The following is a 13792-nucleotide window of genomic DNA, read 5'->3' as shown; positions in this document are numbered from 1 at the left end:
AAGTGGGGGAAAAAAATTAAGAGGTAAAAATTGTTTTAAAATGATAAGTGTAATAATTATAAATATATGAATTATATTTATCATTATTCACAAATATAACTACTTTTAAATTCAAATTAACATACTGGATAATAAAGATATTCGGTATAACATTAAAATTTTTTTTATACACTTGTATCAAGTTTGTATTTATACAACATAACTTGTAAGTTCCTTATAAATATTAGTTATATGATCCTTATATGTCAAAAATGCATAGTAATAAACTTTTAATTTTCTTAAGTATCAAAAAAAAATTTTATTTTTCAAAATATAAATATTTAAAAAAATTTTGTGCAAAATTTTTCTGCACATGCATTTGAATATAAATTACTGAGATTTTAAATCTGTTATTTTACCTTAATTTTAATTAAAAAAATATTTTAAAACCTGCTGATTACTATAGTATAATTAAATTTCAATATAATGCATGGCAACTGTTGGTAGTTTTGAAGTTTATATATTTTTTGGCAAACTTTAGTTTTTGACATTTCTGACGGGTTTTTGACGGTTTAAACCAGTATTATACCCTCTTCATGTCAAAAACCCAACCCTGCTTCAAACTAAATGAGACTCTGCATAAACCATTGTAGAAAATCAAGTCCTGGTAAATATATCTCACAGAAAAGCTTTAAGCAGACAATGCTGTGAGACCATTCCCCGGGACAAACATGAATCATCAGCAGAATCCAGGCAAAAGCTAGAAGAGAACAAGTTGCTTCAAATTAATATTGTAATCAAGATTCTTTGTTAAGATTTCAACCAATGGTTAAGTATATAGATAAAAGCACAACTCTTCAAATTGTGAATCTAATAAAGGATTGCATACATTAGCTTGAATCAATTTGAATTACAGATTGAAAGAACTTTTAGCACAGAAGTATAAGTTTTAAGTTATAAGCACAGATTAACAGAAATTTTTTTATTATTATTAAATCTGGCATATCCATCTTTTTCCACGCATATTGCATACTTGCGACACTTTCAGAGTGGTCTCACAACTCTTTTGGGAGGAAGCATCACTCAAACCCATACTCGGGGATTTGACACATCTGTCACTTTAAAATCAAGACATAAAAAAGGAGTGTAAATTATTGCAACATTAGCTTTGTTGCTCAATTTTTTCTTTTTGCAGATCCCCAATTTAGTCAGGTTACTTACATCTGAAAGAGAGGGAAAGTGTCTGATTAATATTATTTAATATTTCTATTGCAGCATCAATCAGGGTTTACATATAAAGACTAATGGCTTTAAGAACAAGACAATCACAGGACATTACATCACAGCATTTAATAGTTAGTCACAGCACAGATTTTATTATATTTTCTTTACACAACATAAATGACCCCACAGCCAATTGTTCAGTTGGTGTGTGCACTGTTGAGTCACCGTTTACCCTAGAGACAGCCACATAGGCTTCTTAAAGGCACGAGTCCATGATGGATCATGGAATGTGCATGTTGTGTTATCCCCATGCTGACTTTTAATGATGAGCCAGTACATGTTGATGTGTATTAAATGGTGGTGTTTAAAGGTATATGGTTAAACTATTATATTAAGGTACCAAAAATAACATTTAGGAAAATGAATTTATTAAGGTACATCAATTAATGATGCTAAAATATTAATGTTAAAATTAAAATTATGGTACAGCAAGTATATAAAAAAATAATACTGATTTAATTAAATTTAACCATACTAAATAAATTGAAATAAAATTAGTAGATCTTACGATCCCTTGATCAAACTAAAGTTAACCCTGAATAAAATGCACCACCACACGTGGCGGTCAGTCTTAAAGACGTATTAGTGGATAGTTCATTTTATCTCTGGAAAAGAACAATTAAGATTTTGAAAAAGGAAGCTAGAATAAAAATCAAAAAACAATATAATCAGCAAAAGAGAAACGACAAAAATATAAGTAACTTACAATCTTTTATTTCGTGAAAACACATGAAGGTTCACTAGGTGATCCATGATAAAAAAAAATTAAAAGGACGGTATAAAAAAATGCAATTATAATCACATCTGTAAAACTAATATTTCATTAAAGGGAAACATTAAAGATTAAGTGAGATTGCCATTCCGGCAAATTTCTTTCAACAGAACAACCTTCTCTTCCACACACACACCGGAGGCCTAAGCCCCGGTCACCACCTTTTTCGTGCTCAGACCCACATCTGCTTCTCAAATTACTTGTGGGGACGCTACAACCATCGTTGCCATCTTCACTCACAAACGTAAAGTACAGGCCTGTCCTGTCCCACTAGAAATTCTGTAGGTGGCGCTCTCTAAAACTCGTCGTCCAGTCTCTTCTCGGCTGGGATTCATCACCTTCAGCAGATTTTATCTCTACCATGTATTTCGTGGCAAGTGGTGAAAGATCATTAAGTTCAAAGTTCATTAAGTTGAAGAATGACACTACACAAACAAAATGATTAAGTTCAAAGTTCATTAAGTTGAAGAATGACACTACACAAACAAAATGTAGTAAAATGCATTGAAAAAAAATGCACTGTTACTGGTGTAACATCTCCCTTCCTTTAAAGGAAAAAAAATGAAATAAAAAAAAAATATGGATGTGCCCATTGTGAAAAGACCTTCTGAGGAAAGTTAAAAAAAATTAATAAACAAACAAACATATAACAAATTATTTCCGAATAACATATACATAATTACCAACATTATTTGTCGTTTCCTTAAGAAGAAATTTTATCCCACTCTCTCTCAGAAAACACAAACAGATTCTCTACAAGCGTAGAGTAAGGAATTATCAAACTATATACAATTCAAACTTACATACCTTAACACTACTGTCTTTAGTATAAATGATAAGTTTGAATACATAAATATATACTACATATGTTTATAACCAGAGTTTGCATATTTTTTTTAACATCTATGTAGCTACATTTTTTTTTATAATCCTACTCTGGTACTAAATTTTACAAAAAAAAAAAAAAAAACAAATTTTATTTTCTCAATTCTCTTTCAAATCATTTTATTCTTATGTTACTTTATTTGATTTTATAACTTTTATTTACCAATGTGATTTAGCTTAATTTATATATATTCTCCTCTTCTCACATTATGTGATTTCTAAATCGAATTCATGTATTTGTCTGACAACATGATGAGTTCAACATCAAAAGTAAAAATTTTAAATAAATGGTTAAAAAATATATATATGGTAATACAAATAATTTGCTAAATTTGAACAGGATTTTTCCTATTCAATGAAATCTGGACCAGCCATAACACACTGAATCAAAATTTTGGCCTAAATTTGGAAAAATGCAATTCAAAAATAGAAATGTAAAAACAAAATAATATTCATCAACTTAAACCATTTGTATTTTCACCAGAAAATTAAACTCATTATCATTAATTTCAAACACAACAATTCAAATCTTTAATTAGATTTAGTATAATCTTACTCATTAGTATTCTATACTCAAATCATGTTCCTTGACCATCTCATTCTCTAATTCCTTTCTTAAAATTCTTTTCTTAAAAAGTTTACTAACATGAAATTTTTTGTATAGGTCTCTTTGCTTATCTTTAATGTGTATTAAGTAATTATTATTCCTAAATTTTTTTGTTATTTCAAATGGACCTTCATATTTGGGATTTAGAGAATTTACATCAGTATTTATTTTTAAGTAAACAAGATCTTTACAATCATAATTAGGAGTTGGTCTACCTTTTATATATTTTCTATGCATTTCAAAATATTTGTTTTCATTTCGACTTACTATTTCTCTAGTCTCTGCAATTTGTTGTCTTAATTTTTTGATATAGTCAGATGGGTTTTCTTCACTGTTGGTATTAACACTTGTATTTAAAGGGAGATTTAAATTACGACCAAAAAATAGTTCAGCAGGAGTATAACCTGTTACCACGTTGATAGAAGAATTATAGTGTAATTTGAAAAATAAAAGCTTTTTAGTCCATTCCCAACTATTGTTACACATTGAAGCTATAGATTCTTTTAGAATTCTGTGAGATCTCTCAATTAAACCATTAGATAAAGGATAGTAAAATGAAGTTTTACGATGTTCAATGTTTAAAGCCTTAATAAAATCTTGAAACTCCTCAGAGGTAAAGTTGGTACCATTGTCAGAAATAATGGATTGAGGCAAACCAAATTTTGAAAAATGTTCATTTAAATTATTTATAATTGTTGAAGATTTAATGTTAGTTAAAGGTATCGCCTCTAAATACCTTGAATAATTGTCAATAATAGTTAAAATAAAAAATTTATTATCAATTGATCTGGGTAGTTTCCCAACAATATCTATAGATAAAATTTGTCCTACACTTAAATCACCTTTTTCAATGAATTTAGTCTCAGTTACTCTAGATTTGGGCTTATTAGCCAAACATGCATCACAAGATTCAACAAAATTTTGGGTATCTGCCAACATCCCATACCATGCATAATTTCTTTTTAACAAATTATAGGTCTTAAAAATGCCAAAATGTGCAGCATGTGCTGCCTTTAAAATTTCACCTCTTAATGAGATGGGTATAAAAATTCTATTTAAAGTCTTATATGGATGTTTAGGTGGTCTCACCTTCATCATCAAAATACCATCATTATTGACAAAAAATTTTTTAGAAATTAGTTTATCATTATCATTTAGTTTTTTAAAGATTTCCTTAGTTTGTGTACAATTTTGTTGAGAATTTTTTATATTCTCTATTTTAAGCTTATCATTAACTTCAAAAATATTTGCATTATTTACAACAGCATTATCATTAGTTACTCTAGATAGGTAATCGGCTGGATTCTTAAAACCAGGAATATGTTGAATTGTATAATTAAATTCCTGCATATACATTAACCATCTGCCTACTATCTCAGGTTGTTTTTGTAAGTTGATGTGAAAAGTTAAAGCCTTAGCATCCGTAAAAATAACAAAATTTTTTCCATAAAGATGTTGATGGAAATGTTTAATTGAATCTACAATTGCTAAAAGTTCCCTACGGATAGATGGGTATTTAGATTCAGAATGGGTTAACTGTCTAGAATAAAATTCTATAGGGTCAAAATTGTCCTTATTCTTTTGCATTAATATTCCACAAAGAGCACTGCTAGAAGCATCAGTTACCAAATAAAATTTTTGTTCCTCATTTATATTCTTTAAAGTTGGTTTAAGTAGTAGTTGTTCAGATATATTTTCAAAAGCATCCTGACAATCTTTATTCCAATTAAAAATAACATTTTTTTTTGTTAAGTTTACAATAGGTTTGATAATTTCTGCAAAGTTGTAGATTAAATGTCTAAAATAACCAATCATACCTAAAAAAGTTTGAATTTGTTTAACATCTTTTGGAACAGGAAATTTTAAAATTTTGTCTATATTATCAGAAGCGGGTGAGAAACCATTAGAATTTACATCAAAACCTAAGTATTTAATGTTAGATTTACAGATTTGTATCTTAGCTGGATCTAGAGTTAAATTAAATTTCTTTAATCTATCAAAAACCTTAACAAGTAATTGTGACATTTCCTCAATGGAATCTGCAGCAACAACAATGTCATCAAGAAAATACTGCACATTAGGACCTTTAATGTCATCTAAACATTTAGAAATTAAGTTATGGAAAAAAGAAGTACTGTTGCGAGATCCAAAAGGAAGACGAGTAGGTTGGAAATTGCCTATCTCACAACAAAATGCTAATTTGGATTTGTCCTTTTCTTTTAATTTTATTTGGAAAAATGCACTTTTGAGATCTAAAACACTATAATATGACTTTCCAGAAATGTTATGCAAGATATCATTAATTTTTGGAAGACAAATTTTGAAAGTCTCAGTAACTGAGTTAAGTAACCTATAATCTATAACCATTCTGAATTTTTGCAATTCAGGATCATCAACATAAGGCTTTTTTTTGACAAAAATTACAGGAAAACAATAATTGGAAGAAGATGGTTCAATTATTCCTGCATTTAATAGATCTTTTATCTCTTTTTTGGCAAAGTTTTTTGCAATATTAGGAATCGGATATGGTTTGGTTTGGATAGAAAAATTATGCAATAAATTAAATTCAGGTACTACTGCATCCGTAGATCCTAAAGTTGTATAAGATTGAGAGAAAACTTGATAATTGTTTAACAAAACTTGAAGTATCTTATCCGCATCTACCTTATTTAAATGACTCAAATCAAAATCAGAGGCATTAAGCTCTTTTTTTCTCAGTTGATGAATTTCATTTAGATTTAAATTGTTAATTTGGTAATTAGTATTTTCTTTAGGTTTAATTATATCATCATCTTTAATACTAATAACATTTCCTAATTTTGTACCCTTATTAATCACAATCTTATTATCTGTGTTATTTTCGATTAAAGTACAGAATTTTTTATCCTTAAATTCATTAACAGATTCATAGATATTATAATTTAGTTTGTTTTTGTTTGGAGAAAAAAGCATTTGTTTACTATCTTTTATATCCTCAGATATACCTAATTGAATTAATATTTGAGAATGGGGTTCTAACACAATCTTTTTTTTTGCAAAAGCAAAATTATTTACAATCTTTACATCACTTAAAACATTATTTACAATACGAGGAGTATCCTCGAGAAAATCAAAAGAATCATGGTTCACTATAAGTTTTTTGTTGGGTATATCTAAAACAATTTTATTCTGTTGAATGAAATCATACCCTAAAATTATTTTATATTTATAAGCCCAAGAATTCTTAGTTACAAAAAATATCCCTTGAAACCATTTAGTGTCAATTTTGAATTTAGAAGAAATTGCAGACATATAAGGAACAGTATTGTTGTCTATAGTATGAATTCTTACAGATCTAGATAAATAACTTATTTTAGTGTTTTCTTTAATTTCATTAAGAGTGATAGGATCAATTAAACTAAGATTTGCACCAGTATCTAGTAAAGCAGGAATGGTTAAGTTACCAAATCTTAACAAAATAATAGGTAGAGATTCTGAATCGTTACTGTTATTACAGGTCATTACATGTTTATTTACTTTTTCTACTCCTTCATTTGTATCTTTTATTTTACTATTTTTTTTTGTTATATCCTCTTCAGTTACCCAATTACTATTCTTATTGTTATTAGAAATTTTTGAATTATATTCCTTAACCTTATCATAATCTGAATTAAAATTTTTATCTTTAAAATTACTATTGACATAAATTTTAGTTTTATATATTTTGTTCTTATCATTCGGAAATCTATCTTTTTTGCCAATATTTCTCTTTTTTAACCTTAAGTTACCAGTTAATTTTTGATCATTTGAATTTCTACTGGTTCTTGTAAGCTTTGTATTTTTCCACTTGTCACAAGAACCATTAACTAGTTTAAATTATTTTGTCTTCTGTCCATACTGTTGTTACCCCTCTTTCTAAAATTTCTATTGAATCCTCTTCTGAAAGAGCTGCGGCTTCTTTCATAAGGCTTAAATTTGTTGTTTACATTGTAGTTTTTAGGATAATACCAACATTCTGTTGTGATATGATTTCTACTACATATATGACAAGTTATCTTTGGTTGATTCAATTTGTTCGATTGTGAGATGTTGTTGACCGATTTAGTTTTAGTTAAATCATTAATTTTTTGAGTCAATTCCTCAATTTTTTTGTTGCTTTCTATCTGGCTTCTTAATAAGATTTCAATTTCTGATGATTTTGTTACATTATTCAGATGGGCTTCATTCATTGAAATCGCATTTTCAATATCTATAGCAATTTTGCCTATTTCATTGAAATTTGATGCTCCCCTTTTCATAACCTCAATTCTAATATCCGGACGCATGCTGTCAAGCAGCTTTTGTGATTTCATTTTCCTAGCTAGACTTAAAGTTTGCTCATTACTATCTCCATTGATTTCTAGATACTCATCAGTAGCCTTTTCTACCTCTTCAATTAAATTTCTTATGCTTTGATTTGGTTTTTGAATCAATGAGTTAAACTTACTCTGTAATTCTGCGTAACTTAATTTCCTGGAAAATTTATCTTTTAATAATTTAACTATGCATTCGTATTCCATGTCAACATTTGTTTTGGCCTCACTAACTACTTTCAATGCTTCTCCTGCAAGATTTAACTTTAATATCAGACTTTTTTTTTTGTTGTCCCATTTTTCTAACTGAGCGATTTGCTCTAAATTATTCAGAAAAAAATTTAAATTTTCCTCTTTGCTACCCTTAAAAGTTTGCAGCGAATTCGCTAAGGAATATGCAGATTTAGCCATAGTGTAATATTAATTCATAGAAAAATTTACCTAATTAATATCTACCTTAAATTATCACTAAAATGTATATTAACAATCAATAAATAGCATTCAAACCCCAAAAACAATATTCATACAATACATACAATACTCCATATCAAAATAATATATAAAATGTAGTTTAAAAAATATTATCAAAAAATGTTGTCAAATATATTTTTATATTTATAAAATCAATAATCTTATTGAAATACCATAGAAATTAGTTATATCACTGAAATCTTGCCCTATTAAAACATCATAAATACTGAAATCAATCAATGTATTTACCAAAATTACTAAATAAAATCTCTATGTACTTATTTAAATTTAATATCATACACATAGAAATAATTAATATATTCAAAAAATATATCATGATCTGAATTAAAATGCTAATTAACAATCATTCCAACTCAATTAAAATATCAACCATATCATTTAAAATTTAAAAAAAAACCTATTTTCAATTATATTGTTCTAAATATATCACCAAATTATATATTGAATTACATATAAAATTTTAAATGTTCAAAAGTAATATTTATATTCAAATACTTCATATTCAAAAGTATATTACGAAATAGCGATTCACATATAAATCAAAAGTATATTTCTTGTGACAACATATATATCAATATTAAAATCCAATTTGATACATTATTACTTATTGTTTAAATGTCAACAATGAATTTTTTATTTGTGAGAGAGAGCGAGATAAATGTTTAAAACAAATCAATTATTTGATCATATTTTTTGTGCACAAGGCACTTAGTATTTAAAATTTAATAATATTCCAGCCATAAATTAATTTAAAAGCCAAAGTTTCCAGAGATTCTCTTAAAAAAAATATTTATTAACACCAGATTCGAAACCACGCGACGGCACCATATATTAAATGGTGGTGTTTAAAGGTATATGGTTAAACTATTATATTAAGGTACCAAAAATAACATTTAGGAAAATGAATTTATTAAGGTACATCAATTAATGATGCTAAAATATTAATGTTAAAATTAAAATTATGGTACAGCAAGTATATAAAAAAATAATACTGATTTAATTAAATTTAACCATACTAAATAAATTGAAATAAAATTAGTAGATCTTACGATCCCTTGATCAAACTAAAGTTAACCCTGAATAAAATGCACCACCACACGTGGCGGTCAGTCTTAAAGACGTATTAGTGGATAGTTCATTTTATCTCTGGAAAAGAACAATTAAGATTTTGAAAAAGGAAGCTAGAATAAAAATCAAAAAACAATATAATCAGCAAAAGAGAAACGACAAAAATATAAGTAACTTACAATCTTTTATTTCGTGAAAACACATGAAGGTTCACTAGGTGATCCATGATAAAAAAAAATTAAAAGGACGGTATAAAAAAATGCAATTATAATCACATCTGTAAAACTAATATTTCATTAAAGGGAAACATTAAAGATTAAGTGAGATTGCCATTCCGGCAAATTTCTTTCAACAGAACAACCTTCTCTTCCACACACACACCGGAGGCCTAAGCCCCGGTCACCACCTTTTTCGTGCTCAGACCCACATCTGCTTCTCAAATTACTTGTGGGGACGCTACAACCATCGTTGCCATCTTCACTCACAAACGTAAAGTACAGGCCTGTCCTGTCCCACTAGAAATTCTGTAGGTGGCGCTCTCTAAAACTCGTCGTCCAGTCTCTTCTCGGCTGGGATTCAGCACCTTCAGCAGATTTTATCTCTACCATGTATTTCGTGGCAAGTGGTGAAAGATCATTAAGTTCAAAGTTCATTAAGTTGAAGAATGACACTACACAAACAAAATGATTAAGTTCAAAGTTCATTAAGTTGAAGAATGACACTACACAAACAAAATGTAGTAAAATGCATTGAAAAAAAATGCACTGTTACTGGTGTAACAATGTGTTTGTCCATTGTTCAGGTTTGATTGCACTGTTCCCAGTTTTTTAGTATCTAATCATCTAAATTCTGTCGAAATCACCAGTTCCTTAATGAATATTATTTTCTAAACCTTTTACAAGAATAAAAAATAAAATCATAAATTAATTTTCTAAACTTATTAGTATCTAGATCAAACATTAAATTAGTTTTTATTTAGAATGCAATAAATGCCACTGATAAAAACAAAAGTAATAAATATTTTTGAAATAATCAAAGTAAAAGAATATATATTATTAATAAAAGAGGAATATACTAACTGGTAGGGCACTGTCTTTTCCTTAACCACGGTGTGATTAAAGACAAATACTGATAAACATTAAAAGATCATTTAATTCATTCTGACTTTAATTATTTTATTAATACTGTAATAATTTATAAACAGTGCTGTACTAACAGTAAACAATCCATACTATAACAATACAGTTGGGAAAAAAAAACTCACAACGATTAAGGTATAATGCCACTGTTAAAAATATACAATTCTCCGAATAATCAAAACATTATAGTAATAAAAGAGAAAGATACTAACTGAGACACTCATATTAGCTTCTGTTAAGTCTAGATCTCATTTAAGCTAACAAAGAATAGAATTAGATCAATCTCCGTGCAATCTAAAATTTTTTATAATCTCTTTTAGTGTTGAACATATACCCATTGCTATTTAGAAATAGCAATTGGCATTATTCATTAGCGTTATTAGCATTATTCATTTAGTATATTTTACCAAAGGCATTTAAAGTGGAGGAGCATTTATAATTCAGGTACAATGCTCTAAACAATCTTCCCTCTGTCCTTTAAGGGTAGAACCAGAATCATTGAGAGAGAGAGAACTAGTCATAAAATATTCTATTGCATCTAAAAAATTTTCTGCATTGTGTAAAGTAGCACAGATAAGAATATTAGAAAAAAACACTCTCTACTGAATATTTTTCTTTACAGCATCATAGTACTAAATCTGTTCAAGTACTGTCAGGGATCTGTCCAGACATTCTGTAAAAGGTCCGTATTTGTAAAATTGGAAAAAAATTACTTGTAATTTGTGAATATAAAATAAACGTTAAGTCACATTCTTTCAACCAGGGTCCTGCTTTTGTGAATTTGTGCAAATAGGGTGTTATTGCAAAAAAAAAAAAAAAAAAAAAAACTTTTTCAAGGAGTTTTCAAATTGTAAAGACTTACAAGATTATGTCCAACACTGTAAAATTATAATTAAAAAAATTAAAATTTAAAAAATAAACAGCAATTGCTGCTACTAAATTAGAGATGCAACATACAAATATTTGGTATTTTGCCTATACTGCTGAACGCAGAATATTCATTTCGGACGAATAAAGGAAGAAGTGTCTGCCGAAGACAAAATTTATTTAGATTACATCTGTCGTTCTCCCCCCCCCCCCCGGGAAGGGCTTATTCGATTAACAAAACAATAATGAAGATAAATGAATTTGTGAAGGGTCTGAGTAAAGGATAAATTATTTTGTGAATAGTTCGTTAACGGACCCAAATCTCTTCTAAACAGATATCTGACTGTGACTACTCTTTCTTATTTGTATGGGATGAGTTCTGGTTATCTGGCTAAATGTCAAGACAAGATTACAATATTTTTATATTATTAGTATATAAAGTTGTGTATAAATACACTTCTTTTTTTTAGCAACTTTGCTATGCATTCTTCAAAGATGTTTGCCAGTTGAATATGGCCCTGGCAGTTTAAATGTATGTGATCTTAACCAATACATTCATCCACAGATAAAGCTGATTCACAGAACATTAGCCCAAGTAAATTTCACAAAGTTTTAATTACTTCATTGAATCGCTTTATAGTGACGTTTTCAAGATTAACAAAATGTTGATGCATACGCTGATCTTTCAGCAAGAGAAATTTCTAAACTCTTCGTTCGAGAAAAACAACTCAGAAATATTTCTGTATTGTGATCTGCCGTGCCAACTACAATCGCCAAGGTGCTAAACAGATTTTAAACTTGCAAATTTAATAACAATAAAAAACACATGTAGATAGTTGTCCGGGGGTGGTTACGAGTTATACCTTCTGAGTTCCCTTCTCTTTTTATTAGTTCCTGGCGGCTGGCTACCCAGAATTATTCTTCCACAGATAACCAAACAAAATCTCCCCAATAACCCCACAAATTTTATTAATCACACAAGCCAGTTTTTTAAAGTTGGGCATTGTACCCAATTGCACATCATTAGTTCCTTTATTTTTAAGAAAAGCAAAATAAATTATTATTTTTAGCACAACCATAAGTAATATTAATAAAAAAAATAAATAAGTATCTGAATTAGAATAGTTACACAAGATACTAACAATGCCAACAAATGGTTTAGATACATAATCATTAAATATGTAAATAAATTACATTTCAACTTACCAACATGAATTAAGACAAAAACACTATCGTCCCTTCACAACTGCACACTTAATTTATCCACACCGATTCCAGGGTGTGCAAACATCGATATCCCATTTTCATTCAGCATTTAAGTAATTAGCCAAATACTTCTCCAAGGAATCACCTAGTAAAAAAGTATTTTATGAAAAGAAAGAAGAAATATGAAAAGTTTGCCTTACATTGTCCACGTAAACTGTCAAAAATCTTAGGGTAATGAAAAAAATACAATTATAGATATAGTTTGAGAAGTTAAATAATTGAAAAAATTCAATTTCATATTAATATCCAATAAAGATAACTTGCTAATCTGAATTATCTTCTAATTTATTATAGCATTTGTATTATGTATTTTAAATAAAACAAATTATTGAGTACAAATTATTTTGCACATAGTTGTGATACACCTATAGAATAAAAATTTTTTTTGAAAGTATGCATGCTCATAATTTATTCAATAGTTAAGACAACCTAAAAGAATAATAATGAATGCAGTAACTGTGAATGAAAATGATAAATATTATCTAAATTTGTTCCATTTCTCTCAGAATTTTTTTTTAGATTAGTTTACAATAAAATTGAAACAAATTATTATAGACATGATCAAAACCCTCTTCACTATTTTTAAGAAAATTCAATATTAATCTTTCTATATATAATAAATTTTAATTAGCAATATATTTCATAGAAAAAAAAGATACCTCTGTATTATATCACTAAAATAAACATAAATCAAGTAATTCAACTAAATGAAATTTCATTACTAAACTGCTCACACAATTTCGGCAGATCAAACAAAGGATTTCTAAGGAAGCAGAGAAAAACTTTGATAAATGAATTTTTATAACGATTTTCTTAAAATACATACATTTTACAAACTATTTACTTTAAAATCTAACGCGTGGTATTCACAGATATTTAATAAAATTCATTAATCTTTTTAAAAATTTCATGTAATTTTTTATATACTGCTATGAAACGTACACTAATATTATAAATCTTTAATTAATAAGAATTACCTGTAATTAAAACTTTCATGATGATAAAATATGAAATCCCGCGCAGCCAAATACAGAAAATGGCTTCCTCTATAAAACAACGCCAATTGCTTTGGCGAAAAAGTTTGGTCACACAATCAATATAG

General features: G+C 28.0%; 1 long non-coding RNA gene across 1 annotated transcript; it reads right to left on the bottom strand.

The window, feature by feature from the left end:
- Positions 1–260: 260 nt before the first annotated feature.
- On the bottom strand, positions 261–13786 carry LOC147816499 (uncharacterized). The gene is made up of 3 exons (XR_015434644.1): positions 13668–13786; positions 12631–12775; positions 261–1202 (listed from the first exon to the last, which is right to left on the bottom strand). It is a non-coding gene; the product is annotated as an uncharacterized LOC147816499 (long non-coding RNA).
- Positions 13787–13792: the final 6 nt, after the last annotated feature.

Source organism: Parasteatoda tepidariorum, chromosome 1 (assembly GCF_982258835.1).
Source record: "Parasteatoda tepidariorum strain Cologne lab strain chromosome 1, Ptep-v5.0, whole genome shotgun sequence".
Taxonomy (NCBI): Eukaryota; Metazoa; Arthropoda; class Arachnida; order Araneae; family Theridiidae; genus Parasteatoda; species Parasteatoda tepidariorum.
The sequence above is the reverse complement of the archived record's forward strand: the minus strand, read 5'-3'. Positions and strand labels throughout refer to the sequence as shown.